The sequence below is a fragment of the Hakea prostrata genome, unplaced genomic scaffold (genome assembly GCF_041222555.1).
Source record: "Hakea prostrata isolate BN-2017 unplaced genomic scaffold, UWA_Hpros_2 contig_36, whole genome shotgun sequence".
NCBI lineage: Eukaryota > Viridiplantae > Streptophyta > Magnoliopsida > Proteales > Proteaceae > Hakea > Hakea prostrata.
This window is the reverse complement of record NW_028291155.1, coordinates 228218-243746: the sequence shown is the minus strand read 5'-3', so window position 1 is coordinate 243746 and position 15529 is coordinate 228218.

Sequence of the window (15529 nt, the reverse complement as noted above, 5' to 3'; positions counted from 1 at the left end):
CTCAACCCGATTGGTCATCCACATATAATAAGCGAGAAGCTCTTATGTCCTCTCATGGGTTGGTTACCGGTCTTGAGCGCCCATGAGCCCATGTTTATTATGTGCAACCCTACCAATGAATGACTCCCACAATGTAATTGTGTCCTCTCACGGGTTGGTTACCAGTCTTGAGTGCCCACCAATCCCCATTGCTGCTACGAGTCACTCGGTCTCAATCCCCCTTCCGATAGGGTCATATGACAGGGTTTTCCCTAGCCAAACTCATCTAAACCATATCCTAGGTATATCAACCAGTAATCAAGGAAAGTGCCAAGGGGCATCATAGGAAAGCGTCCCATACCACTTCCACTGATGTCCAATGCCAGAAACGCTAGAAGGGCATTCCCCATTCCCCAATCACAACTTAGGCAATCACAACACATTATGATTCCATAACATCACAACATAGTTCAACTCACAATCACATCATTCATAATTAATAACAGTAGGTAAATAATGTCATGAGTAGATTACTATAATTACAAAAGTAAGGCAACATAGAAAAAAATAAAACTACAATAGCTAACACATGCATATAAGTCCTAACATATCAAAGCATGTATTTGTGCATATTGTGAGTGAACGTACTCACCTTATATCCAACTTCACAAACTCCAACTAAGAGATCAAAGAGAAAGTCCAAAATCAGAAAAATAACCCTAAACAAACATGTAGGGACTACAAGGAACAAGCTCTATGATTGGAGACGAAACGGAGTCGAAACGAAGTCAAAATGAAGCAAGGTTGTTGTCAAGCACACCTTTGGTTGATTGGCTTGGTCAATTGGATTGACCAAAGCTCCTATGTACGAACAGTAGCTTCCAACTATGGTCGAAAACTCATCGAATCACATCGGATCACTTCGGATCACTCCAAAATTAATAGGAAAATTTTAAAATAACATATAGAGACTGTCTATGATGATCTAGACATCAAACAAGGCCTTTGGAATAGAAATCCAATAAATCACCTAATAGGCTTGATCCGCGGGTTCTCACGGAAATGCTAGAATGAATGGGGATTCATTTTAAAGGTAAGAGAACAGTACATCACTCACAGAAAACAACCTAGGAATAGATCTAACATGGATTATAATCAAATAACAACAGTAAGAGTAAATCATGGTCTCATGCTAGATCAAAACATTGAATAACACCAAATGGCTTAAAGAAAATATAAAGTGAATGGGAATTCACTCTAAGACTATGAGGATAAGAGACTAGGCCATTACAGTAATATGATACCTTCCTCACAATCAAAACAAATAGTAACAACAAAAGAGAGAATAGATCAATGAATTATAGGATTGAATACTAACTTTGTAAAAGAAGATCAATGGAGGAACTTTGCTTGGATGCTTGGAATTAACCTTGGGCTTGAAGAGGAGGCTCTAGGGTTCTTCTCACGTTCTCCAAAAGTTAAGAGGCAAAGTGTTTAGGTTTACTCTGAAGTTACGTATAAATAGGACTTCAAAACCTTAAATTTCCAAAAATAAATAATTCTGCCTGAGGCTTGCTTTGGTCGAATGCCTTGGTTGATTGGATAAACCAAAGGGTTCCCCCCCCCTCACAAATTGCTAAATTTTGGTTCCCAAACCCAAAACCACCACTTGGGTCCTCAACCAACTTAAGAAATAGACTTACCTGACTCCATAGGACCTTCCGAAGGTGTCAACACTATACTCAAGGTTCATCTTCCAAGTCCATTCCCATTTAGATTACATCTTCTCTCAAAATCAAACAAGGTTTCCAAGATGGGATCTTCACTATCAATCTCCATTGGTTCTAAGTCAGAGCTAATAGGTTCAAAAGAGAGGGTCCACAACTGTCTTTTACCTTGACTTTAGGTCTTCGGACCTACAATATGGACTTTTGGATTAGGGTTGATGTGGGATTTCACAATGACGGTGATGTGATTGCTTCATCCTACAGTGGTAGCTAGTCGGTGCAGAGACTCAGTGGTCCACTGTTGATCATGCATTGGTAGGGTTGCATATGTTAGGGATGGGCTCATGAGCATCTAATAAGCAGCTTGGGAGTCGTGAGGGGACATGAGAGCGTCCCCAACAATGTATGGATGATCATAGGGTTAGGGAATGGAGTCCAATAGAAGTAGCCCGTTTGTGAGGATTCCCATTTCTAGGTGGAGAAGATACTGAATTGAGTTGGTTGGTGCCATAGGGGAAGTATTTGGACCACATGTAGTGTGAAATCCAACCCTATCTTAACCCTGACCTTGACCTGGAAACCCTGTTGTTTGTAGGTCCGAAGACTCGGAGTAAAGGAAGAAGCCAACTATGGGCCATCTCAGTGGAAGACATGGTGTTTGACCCAGAACCCATGGAAGTTGATGATGGTGTTCCATACTTTGAGGCTTGTTCAGAACAAAAAAGGAAACTGCATCTTGTTGAAGATGAGTCTAGTTGATGGCCTTGAAGTATAGTTAGACATGATTTGAAGGCATTTCTCTATACTAGGTAAGTCATATGTTGTGTTGGGAGAAGCTCATTAGGTTTGGACTTAAGTTGGGCCTTCAATTCCTTGTGTTTGGCCTTGCTGACCAGCTTGGTCGACTGGGTGGTCGATTGGGCCATCAACCAACCAATTGACCAACAGAGCCAGAAATCCGAGAAAATCCTCTGTTTAGGGTTTTTCGCTTTCTATTTAAGTAAACTTTGTATTTCTTAGTATCCTCTGCCTCCAAAACTCTTAGAGAACATGGGAAGACTCTCTCAAAGCTTTCCTTGGTGAACTCGAAGAACTTTTGCAAGATCTCAAGCCTCTCAACTCCGATTCTTCAATCAAAGGTTAGTGATCTCTCGTGTCATATAGATCTACTTCTTCTATGATCTATTCTTTATGATTGAGACTATGAAGATGATGATGCATTCTCTGTTAGCAACCATCACTTCATTGATCTCCTTCCATTCTTAAAGTTTTATGATCAACATAATGATCTTAACCCTTACCCTTGTAAAACCCTCATGAAACCATGATATCCCTTTTTGATCCAATTTCTTAGCATGATTATATCTGTTTTTCATGATGGAATTGTGTATGATTTCTGATTATCTTCTACTAGGATGAGATCTGATCATCTCTAGTTTTTCCCTTGGATTCATAGTATATTTTTCATCGAAAACTACAGTTTTTACCAAATTAGAGAATCATAATTTCAAATTGGTAGGTAGTGTTTTTGATCAATGTTAGTGGCTAATCTTTACTCCTTTAGTGTTAGAATACTGTTCTAAAGGTTTCCTCCAAGTTTCATAGAGTTTTGAATTTTGTAGATTGAGTTTCAGATCAAAATTCACATTTTTACTTTGTACTGACTCAGGTGGTCGACTGGACCAGTCTACCAACCAATCGACCAAGCAAGTCAGTTGCTCTGTTTTTCGCTCGATTTGATTCGTTTGATCCAATCTTTTAGGCCTCTTTCCTAATGTTGTATCTATGATTGTTGAGGTTTTATTTGCTAGGTTTGGAACCTCTCTCTTTGATCTTTGGATATTCATCAATGCTATTTAAGGTAAGGACAGTTATTTCCCTAATTACATAGATTTCGTGAATCTTAGTTTCTATTCTTGGATTCTATTAGAATCACTTCTATAAATGTATTTTCTTATTATTCTATTACTGATGCAAGTATGTTGACTACTGTAGCATCATATTCATGTATTCTTTTGATTATGAATACTTATTCTTATCAATTACATATGCGATTGATCATGTTTATGTGAATCTTTCTATATGATGAGATATTGGTTGCGTATGTGGTGACTGATTTGAGAATGTGATTGATTAGATATGATTTGGGATTGGGAAGTGTCCTTTTGACATTTCTGTCCTTGGACATCAGTGGGAATAGTATGGGATGTTTCCAATGATGCCCTTTGACACTTTCCCGAATTATTGATTTTCATACCTGGGACTCGTCTAGCAGCGTTTGGTTAGAAATACCCCGTTATATTAGACCCGATTCGGAAGGGTATTGAGACCGAACGAACCGTGGTAGCAATGGGGATTCATGGGCACTCAAGACCGGTAACCAATCCGTGAGAGGACATGAATCACATTGTGGATACTCGTTAGAGGCCATTTACTGGTAGGGTTGCAAATAGTAGACTTGGGCTCATGGGCGCTCAAGACCGGTAACCAATCCGTGAGGGGACATGAGAGCTTCCCGTTTTTTATTTTTGGATGACCAGTAGGGTTGATGAGTCCATAGTCAGGGACTATGCTGACTTTAGTGTGAAGGATACCAGAAAGGATCACCAGGGGCGAGGAATGGACGTATCTGGATTTGAGTTGATATGACTAAGTATATGACTTGCATTGGGCTAGGTTTTACCTTGACATGCGCCAATACTTGACCAATGGTGATGTGAGAGAGCGGTGACTTATACCCTAGCAATGGATTGTCCTGAGGGATGAAGGACCCACTACCAAACGGCATTGTGTGATTGAGACCTTCCTAAAAAAGTATGATCGCATTGCATCATGTTATGTTTTGTAATCATGTTATTTATGTTGTTGTGGATTAACTTGCCTTGCTGCGTTCTTTCGAACTCACTCCTTTTTGTGCAATCTCTTTTGTTAGACTACTCTACAGGTACTGAATGTTATGAAGGGCAATATGAGGAAGCGCAAGCTGAAGAAGCGTACTACACGCAAGGTGTTGGCTACAATGAAGATTACATTGCTGCTTCCTCGTGTGATCATGACACGTACCATGATTAGCCCTAATGTGGAGTGGGAACGTCCGAGTTTGATTGATGAAGTCTATATCTATGAAGATGTCCTTTATAAAATAGAAGACTCTTAGTTTAGTTTGAATTTCTTTTCTTTACTTTCCTTTGAGAACAGTTGTGTTTCTTTTTTGATTTATGAGCTACATTCCGCTGTAACTGTGGAGTGAGATTCTGCCTCACTTTACTCCTTTTTGATTTATATACATCTGGTATCATTTTTCCGCACTCTGATTACATTGTCATTTCTTTCCTTATTTGGATCTTTTGTTCATATTATTATACATTGATTATTTTCTATTCATGATTATGTTATTGCCTATGTGGGAGGATGATTTCCTCGATACTTGATCTTCGGGGCTGTGGATCACACACTCAGGTATGGCAGATAGGGTACCGGTTGGGTGGATGTGACATCTAGTATATCGTTGTATGACATTGCATTGGATAGATTCCCTGACATGTGCCAGTACTCATGTCACATCCACCCAGCCGGTATCCTATCTGGCATACCCGGGAATGTGATCCACAGCTCGAGGATCAAGGATAGAGCGGCCATGCCTCCCACATACACGATAACATAATCAAGAACAATAAAATCGAGGTTTTAAGCAAGTAATAATCAGATCAAGTGAATAAGAAAAGATAATCAATCAGAGTGCAGAAAATATCAAGTATCAAGTACATATCAAGGAAATCTCTAAAGGGAAAGAGAGTGATCAGAAGTCACTCCTTCTCCAAAGCAGCGGAAATGGTTAATCAATTCAATTACAAATCCCAACATCAAAGAGTAAATCCAAAAGAGTTATTACAACATATCCGGGTTCCAAAAAGACATAAGGGCCTAGGCTAGAGTCTCCTCCGTCAAGTATAGAGTATCCTCGTAAGTGTACACAAAGGAGACTAAGCATGGCCTCTCCCAAATCAAGGTCAGACTAACTCTAGTACGGAGGGTAATCACCCTTGGCACCTTCACCATAATCTTCATAATAGCCAGGACCTTCACCGTAGTATGAGGGATCCTGCGCCGCCTCATAGTAGGAGCCATCAATGTCTTCTGTACATGCAGATATGTCTAACAAAAACAATTGCATAAAGGAAATGAGTTCAAAGAACTCAGCAAGGCGAATCGTTCCACAATACATGAATCATACGATACAAGTCACAATATGATGCAAGATGGTATGAGACAATAATGAAATATGATTCTAACTCTAAGTATGCTAGTATCTAAGGTAGACATGCTTTAAGCCATAGCACCATACTTCTTTAGGTCGTCTGTCACTCCCCCTCAATCATACATGATATCTTGGGTCTGCCGGGGTAATTGGGTAAAGTCCTCATCGGAAACCATGGTTGGGGATTAAGTCACCACTCTCTCACATCACCATTGGTATAAGTATTGGCGCATGTCACGGCGAAGCCTAGCCCAATGCAAGTCATCTACTCAGTCGTATCATGTCAGATCCGGATACTTTCCCTATGGCACCGACCAACTCGGTTCCGTATCCTTCACACTAGAGTCAGTGTATCCTATGGCTACAACCAACTCGGACTACGGACTCATCAACCCTATTGGTCATCCACAAATGGTAAACGGGAAGCTCTCACGTCCTCTCACTGATTGGTTACAGGTCTTGAGCGCCCGTGAGCCCAGGTCTATCCATTTGCAACCCTACCAATAAATGGCCTCTTTCGGGTATCCACGGTATGGTATTATGTCCTCTCACGAGGTGGTTACTGGTCTTGAGCGCCCATCAACCATACCCTACCACGGGTCATTCTATCTCAATACCCTTCCGATTCGGGTCTGATACAACAATGATAGTCCTAGCCATACATCTAGACAATCCTATGTATATCATCCAATAACCCAGGAGAGTGTTGATGGACACATTCGGAGAACATCCCATACTATTCCCTTCGATGTCCAAGGACAGAAGTGTCGGTAGGACACTTCCCAATCCCAAGTCATACGTAGTCATTCACAAGCTCAATCTCATCATATCATACATGATCAATAATTCTTCATATAAACAAAGGCATATCATAACATGATTAATCATATACATAATCATAAAGAATAATTAAGCATGATATTCCGAATGACATGTAACATACTATTACTGATAAAAATGCATACAACAGTCATACATGGTTAAGGAGTACACATATGAAGTATATCTACTAAGTTTCCAAAGTAGAAGTATATTTGCATAATCAACGTACTTGAGGTAAGGACCGACCTTACCTTAATCAAGTCGGGAATAAAATCAAGAGACACCAAGAATAGCCCAAAAGTCAATGTTTGTACCCTAGACAACATATAATCAACATTAGAGAAGAAAGCAATCGAATCGGAGGTCAAATGAAGCATTTCGGCCAAAAACAAAGTTGCTGTCATATCTTGGTCGACTAGCTGGTCGACTGACAGCGACCAAAGCTAAACAAGGAATGGGCCGAATTGGGGATTTGGCCCGAAACTGATCTTCCGGTGCTCCGATCGACATGAAACTTGGAGGGCATGATTATGGCAATATGGGGACACTACACACAAAAATTATCACGATCCAACGGTCCAATTGTGAATACCCAAATCGAAACCCTATGTTCAATATGCTAAACATCACACATTGAATTGGAATTGATTGCAATAGTAAGAATTGATGGGGAATCAATTAAGGGGATGATAAGAATTAAATTAGGATCATGAATCAATAGTAATTCAATCTAGCATACATCTACACTTCAATTTGAACTAAAGAATAGGTTGAAATGAAAGGAATCATGGGATTGTAATGTAGGTGAACATAATCATAGCAAGAATAAATTGAGATTGATGGAAATGAATGGGAAAGCTCATGGCCAAGTGTTTGCAAGGTTGCAGCACTTCAACCATGGTCCAAGGATTATAAATTAATAGAAAATTGAGTAGATTAGAAGAAGAATAAGAGAAATCATAGCTTGAGTTGATGATTGAGATGGAAAACCAATGATTAGAGTCAAGGATCTTCACAAACACCAAGAGAGGGCCAAGAGAGTGTCACTCTTCATTCTCTGGAGTGCCAATGATTGGGGTAGACCTTCATTCATGAGTTCCAAAAAGGTAGGGTGAAAATGGTAAGTAATTTTGTAAATTTTCGAATTTCATAACTGCTAGTCGACTGGTCAGTCGACCAAGCAGTCGACCAAGGCTGACAGCAACCTTAGAATGTGGATTTGAAAGGCCAGACAGGTCCGAATTGAGTTGGGTTTTCTACTACAAGTCAAACAACAAGATTAGTTTCAAGAATTACCTTCGGATTGCACGGGGGTTTAATAGGTGCTTCAACTAATTCAATCTTCTTCGATGCGCAGATTTTCACTAAACACTGACAATGTGCTCAAGTAAGGGGTATCACTGTCAATGTCCATAGGCTTTGGATCAAGCATCGAATCTTCAACTAAGAGGGCCCACAAGTCTCTTCTGCATCCACTTCAAGTCTTCGGACCTAAAATAGTACAAAATCCGGGCCTGGTCAGGGTTAGGATAAGGCCGGATTTTACAACTCATGCCAATGGTCCGAAGCCATGGTTGTTTGCTGAGGACTGTACCCCTTGCCCGGAATCCCAACAAAGGTAACCAGTTTGTGATGGATCGGAGTAACTAGACCTACCTAGAGGAGAGCTGGTGTTATATCTTAAAGCATGTTTGCCATACTAGAGACTTGCATAGTTAACTACTAGATGCATCCATACTTATGCATATCATCTTTTACATATGTTATTTGCCACGATATAATGTTGACATGTATATGAGATATATTGTCACATCCACCCAGCCGGTACCCCATTTGGAATACCCGGGATGTGATCCATAGTCCAAAGATCAATGATCTGAGGTCCATGCCTCCCACATACACGGTAACATAATCATGAACAGTAATAATCAATGGTAAAAACAGTTAATACTAAGTATCATGAATAAGATAAGATTAAATAAATCAGAGTGCGGAAGACAATAACATTAAAGTATAAGCATAATCATAAGGGTGAGAGAAGGTATGATAACCAATCTCTCAGAGCAGTGGAAAAGAAGTGTGATAACGTCAAATACATGTCTAAGTGTCAAAAGATAATCTCAAAGATAAGTTAGTTACAAGACCAAAGGTTCCATAAATACACCAGGGGAATGGGGCACTATGCTAGGGTTTCTTCTATACTAATGGTAGTCTCCTCAACAGTACGGATGAAGTAAACCCAACACTGCCGCTCCTGCACAACTGTGGGGCTAATCCTGGTGCGGATAGTAATCCTCCTCGGCTCCAATATACGGATCCTCACCGACGCCACTACCCGGAGGGTAGTATGTGGAATCATAGTCCGCCTCAAAGGAGGTGCCATCGTAGTCTTCGGTACCTGGAATATAATCTAAAACATTGGCACAAAAAGGAATGAGTTTGAAGAACTCAGCAAGGAAGTTATTCCATAATTAGAAATCATACACATTCAGAACATATAATAATGCAATGCGATATGGAACATATGATGCAAATATGAATCTAACTCTAGGAATGCTAGTCTCTAGGGTAGACATGCTTTAAGTCATAGCACCGTACTTCTCTGGGTCGTCAGTCACTCTCCCATTTCCATATCTTGGGAATGCCGGGGGAAGATCGGTAAAGTCATCAAAAGAACCGTGGTAAGGGGATCGGTCACCGCTCTCTCACATCACCATTTGGTCAAGTACTGGCGCATGTCACAGTAAAGCCTAGCCCAATGCAAGTCATCTACTCAGTCGGTCAAGTCAGATTCAGATACGTCCATTCCTCGCCCCCGTCGATCCTTTCCAGCACTAGATAAACATCGAGGTGCCAAGTTAGTTCTCAAGGCAAAAGTAGATGATATGAATGAATGTGATGCACCCGTATCAAATAATACAAATGCGGGAAGAGAAGCTACTAACAGAGTACCTGTTACAACATCGTGGCAGGGGTCTTGCTCGGTTCCAGAGATACTAAATACTCTGCCAGAGGGAGGGGCAGAATTAGTAGCAGGAGTACTCTTCACTACAGGAGCTTGAGGTTGCACAGACTTCTTGGGGGCAGAAACGAGCATAATGGCCTGCTTGCTTGCAGAGGAAGCAAGTAGTATCTTTCGGTCCAATAGGAGCTGCAGCAGGGGGAGGTCTCTGATAAGCTGGTCTAGGATTCACCATCCCAGGCCTAGGAGAATAAGTAGCTCCCTGAGGTCTGGCTCCACTGGACTGACTATAATAGCTCAGAGGAAGGGAATTAGGATTCTGACCAAAATTTCTCGGCTGAAAGGCGGGTGCAGGATAAGGAGAAGGTCTAGCAAAACGACGATCAGTGCGGTCCACAAATCCAGAAGGTCTAGATTGCCAGGGTTTCTGAACTCGAGCATTTTCCTTTTCATTTTCTTCAAGCTTCTTCGAGTTTTGGACCACCTGAGCATATCCTTCAAGAGGCAAGACAGTGAGGTATGCCTTAATAGAAGGTCGCAAACCCTTGAAAAAATTTTTCGCCTTGGCTTCTTTAGACTTAATAGATTCGAGGGCGAAGAAGAAAAGTTCTTCAAATTTCTGCTGATACTCAAGCACAGACAAAGTACCTTGTACTAAGGCCATGAACTCAGCCTCCTTTGCATTCTTCACAGCTTCCGGAAAGTAGTTCTTGCAAAAAGCTTCCTTAAACTTCTCCCAGGTAACAACACCACTATTCAAGGTCTCAAGGATAGGCCTAGTGGAAGCCCACCATGCATCAGCTTCTTGTTGAAGCTTCTGCTTGGCAAACAACACTTTCTGGGCATCAGAACATTGCAAATGTCTGAAGGCCTTCTCCAACTCATGAAGCCACTTGTTCGGAAAGAGGGTGTCTTTTGTTACACCAGTAAAGGAAGGTACTTGTAACTTTAAGAAACTTTCCATCAATCGGGTGTGGGGTGTCCCGATGAATCTTTCCACAAGAGGGGCTGCGGCTTCAGAAGTTCCAACTCCGGCACGGTTCTCATTGCGAAGGGTAGCAAAACCAGTCATCATTTGATTAAATTGGGCAGCCAGCTATTGCATCATGTTGGTCATGACACTGGCGATATCTCTAAAGCTTCCGATATCGGGGGCACCAGGAATGCCATTCGTGGTGTGGTTATCTTCCTGTGTCTGCTGATCAGAGCCCCTAACAGGGGTTTCTTCGTTTCTATTGCTTCCAGATCCGACGAAACGATTTCTAAGTAAGACCATTCTGCAAGGATCAAAGATAAGGATACTAAAATTTCAAATTTGACAAAGACAACTTGACCAACGAATAGGATAACCAAATCATGGTTAGAATTATCAATATAACAGTCAAATAAATCAGCATTGATCAAAATCCAAAGGAAATAAGTCAAAGAATAAAAAATTCCCAAAAATAACCCAATGCAGGAAAATGATAAATTTTGGTCGATGCTTCTTGGTCGATGGTATTGACCAAAAGGATCGACCAAAATAAATTCTGCGCGAAAATCAGATTTAAAGGGGCCCACTTCTCATTTCATTTTCATTTCTCACTCAACCATTTCGAGTTTAGCTCTGGAGAAAGCGATTTTCTAGGGTTCTCAAAAGTGCTAGGACTTGATTCAAGGCTTCAACCATTCTTGATAATCTCACTTGATCACCAACACAAGTAGGTTCTCTTTCTTTTTCTCTTTTCTTGTAAACTTCATTCACCATTGTTGTGTTCTTCAATAAAACTGAATAATACTTGTAGCTAATGGTTAGAATCATGCATATAAATGATTAGAAACATGTGTTCATAACTTTTCAAGTAAGATTAAGTTCCAAACACAAGATTGCATCTATTTTGGTTACCAAAACATTAGTCGTTTCACAAAAAAAACCAATTTACAAAAACTTGTCTCATTTTCAAACCAAAAGAAATTTTGACATGAGACAAATTTCTACAACACTGATCTACTATGGGGAAAGTGTTCCCACTCTCCATTCGGTCAAATCCCCATTTTTCAAAAATCACAAATGCAAGCCCAAAGAGGGATTTTTCTCTCTCTTACTTGCTGAATTTTTACTTTAAATATGTAAAAAGATGAATTTTCAATAGAGGAAGTATTCTAGCATGTTTGTACAGGCCTTATGCATATGTTAGAATGATCAAATCAAAATTTCACCAAAATCGAAATTTTCTGAAAATTTACGAAAATGCCCTTCATCTAACAATCACACACTGGGACTAATCCAAATGAGTTTCTTTCCTTGTTTCAACAGATCCACCATGCCTAGAGGAGGGAGACGAGTGGATAGGCGTAGAGGACTTGTTCCCCGGGCTGAGGTCATACACGAGGAGCATTTCACTACTCCTATGGCAGAGTTTCTACACGAGCATTATTTCCATGATATACCGATCGAGCACGGACGATTGGTGGATGTGGATGATTTAGAGGTATTTCGCATCTGAGAGAGATTAGAGGCTATGGATTGGCTTCACTTATACACTACGGCATAGCCAGTCTACCCAGATCTTATCAGATACTTCTATAGTAATCTGACTTACCATATAGAGGATGATCCGAGGTATGGTTCTAGGATTGTCATGGATTCCATGGTCGGAGGCAGGGAGATCAGTTTCACTACGAGGACACTGGCTCGCATCTTAGATATACCGATCGTACGAGATTCCCGTTGGTGGATTCCCGCCAGCACAGATATCACAGAGGCTCTTCTTCCCTATGAGGTATACGAGGTATTCATGACTCTATGGGATGACATTGACTGCTATATGCCCCAGTGTGGTACCGCGATGCGTCCTTCAGCTCGGGTTATCGCTCGTATCGTCGGGCGAAACATCCTTCCGAAGGCAGGGCATCATAGCAAAGTGTCGGCGATGGAGGCACTGGTCATTTATAGTATGTATACTGGAGTACAAATCGATTTAGCATACATCATGCAAAATGTCATGATTGATCGGATCGAGTTTCCTGGGGATAGGAACTTGGCTTTCGGCCGACTCTTGACTCGTATCTTTGAGAACTTTGATGTGGACTTGGAGCATACACCTATGATTCAGGGTCGGGATTTAGGTGAGCCCATTGGTACTTGGTTGATCAGGAAGATGGGGCTCCATGATGCAGTCAGATCAGAGGATGAGGATGATATCGATGATGCATCAGGAGACGATGACTCAGAGGATGATAGTACTGATGATGATGATGGTGGTGACGACGATGAGCATAGTGAGGATGATGATCAGGGTCATGAGGAGGCTCCGAGACATGAGGAGGTTCCTGCTCCATGATTTACTGAGGTCGGAGGTCCATCACACACGACTTCTGAGGCTCCAGATGCGGCTTCTCATCAGTCATCGATTTACTCTATTCTTGAGAGGATCGAGGCTCGGCAGGAGAGGATGGAGTTACACATGTGCACCCTCAGTGAGAGGTTTGCACGACTAGAGGAGGAGTTCAGATCTAGGAGGGATCAGACAGATCGCAAGAGTCACTCACCTACATAGACAATACTAGGAATTTTCTTTTATGTCATCATGGATGTATTTCTTTTTTTCAAACTTGTAAAAATTCCCCTATGAGATCAATGAAGTTCAGTTATTTTGTCTATATTATTGTGTCTTATTCATGAGTCAAATTATGTTTCAATATTTTGGTTTCTAGTCCAGGTTATCTATTATTCACTTCTAAGAGCACTTGAGTCACTTTCGGATCTGTGACTCGGAATGTTCCGTCACCTTTTTCGTGGTCGGGGTTCCACTTGATCTTGGGCTCTGATACCAATCTGTCACATCCACGCAGCCGGTACCCCATTTGGAATACCTGGGATGTGATCCACAGTCCAAGGATCAATGATCTGAGGTCCATGCCTCCCACATACACGGTAACATAATCATGAACGGTAATAATCAATGGTAAAAACAGTTAATACTAAGTATCATGAATAAGATAAGATTAAATAAATCAGAGTGCGGAAGACAATAACATTAAAGTATAAGCATAATCATAAGGGTGAGAGAAGGTATGATAACCAATCTCTCAGAGCAGTGGAAAAGAAGTGTGATAACGTCAAATACATGTCTAAGTGTCAAAAGATAATCTCAAAGATAAGTTAGTTACAAAACCAAAGGTTCCATAAATACACCAGGGGAATGGGGCACTATGCTAGGGTTTCTTCTATACTAATGGTAGTCTCCTCAACAGTACGGATGAAGTAAACCCAACGCTGCCGCTCCTGCACAACTATGGGGCTAACCCTGGTGCGGATAGTAATCCTCCTCGGCTCCAATATACGGATCCTCACCGATGCCACTACCCGGAGGGTAGTATGTGGAATCATAGTCCACCTCAAAGGAGGTGCCATCGTAGTCTTCGGTACCTGGAATATAATCTAAAACATTTGCACAAAAAGGAATGAGTTCGAAGAACTCAGCAAGGAAGTTATTCCATAATTAGAAATCATACACATTCATAACATATAATAATGCAATGCGATATGGAACATATGATGCAAATATGAATCTAACTCTAGGAATGCTAGTCTCTAGGGTAGACATGCTTTAAGTCATAGCACCATACTTCTTTGGGTCGTCAGTCACTCTCCCATTTCCATATCTTGGGAATGCCCGGGGAAGATCGGTAAAGTCATCAAAAGAACCGTGGTAAGGGGATCGATCACCGCTCTCTCACATCACCATTTGGTCAAGTACTGGCGCATGTCACAGTAAAGCCTAGCCCAATGCAAGTCATCTACTCAGTCGGTCAAGTCAGATTCAGATACGTCCATTCCTCGCCCCCGGCGATCCTTTCCGGTATCCTTCACACTAGAGTAAGCGAAATCCCGGATTTCGGACTTATCAACCCTATTGGTCATCCACATATAGTAAACGGGAAGCTCTCACGTCCTCTCACGGATTGGTTACCGGTCTTGAGCGCCCGTGAGCCCAAGTCTATCCATATGCAATTCTACCAATAAATGGCCCCTTTCAAGTATCCGTAGCATGGTTTATGTCCCCTACCGGATTGGTTACTGGCCTAGAGCGCCCATCCAACCAAACACTACCACGGGTTGTTCGGTCTCAATGCCCTTCCGATTCGGGTCTGACACGACAAGGATAAACCTAGCCACCCAACTAGACAATCCTAAGTGTGAAACCCAGCCCTAACCTTGACCCGGAAACCTTGTTGTTTGTAGGTCCGATGACCCGAAGTAAAGTAAGAAGTCAGCTTTGGGCCATCCCAGTAGAGGACTTGGTGTCTGGCTTTGAATCCATGAAAGTTGATGATGAGGTTCTATTTATGGAAACTGAATCCTGATGAAGATCTAATTAGTTGATGGACTTGGAGTGCTCTCTATCTTGGTTTGAAGGCATTTCTACCTATTAGGTAAGTCACTTGACTTGTGTGCAAAACCCCTTTAGGTTTGGATTTGATCCGGACCTTCAATTCCCCGTTTTGGCCTTGTTGCCAAGCATTGGTCGACCGATTGGTCGGCCCCCCCCACCAATCCACTCGACCAATGAGTGCCGTCTTTGGCAATTAGGTTGATTCTTGCTCTATTTAAGTCCAACCTCGAGTCCACTTCGTATTTGCTGCCTCCAAACCCTCTCGAACGAACCAAAGACCTCTCGCAAGTCATCTCTCTTGCATCCTTGGTGTTTTCTTGACGGATCTTCGTCGGAACTCTTCTTTTTGCATCAAAAGGTATGTCTACTCTCTCTTCTTCTCCTCCATCTTTGTTTTTCTTTC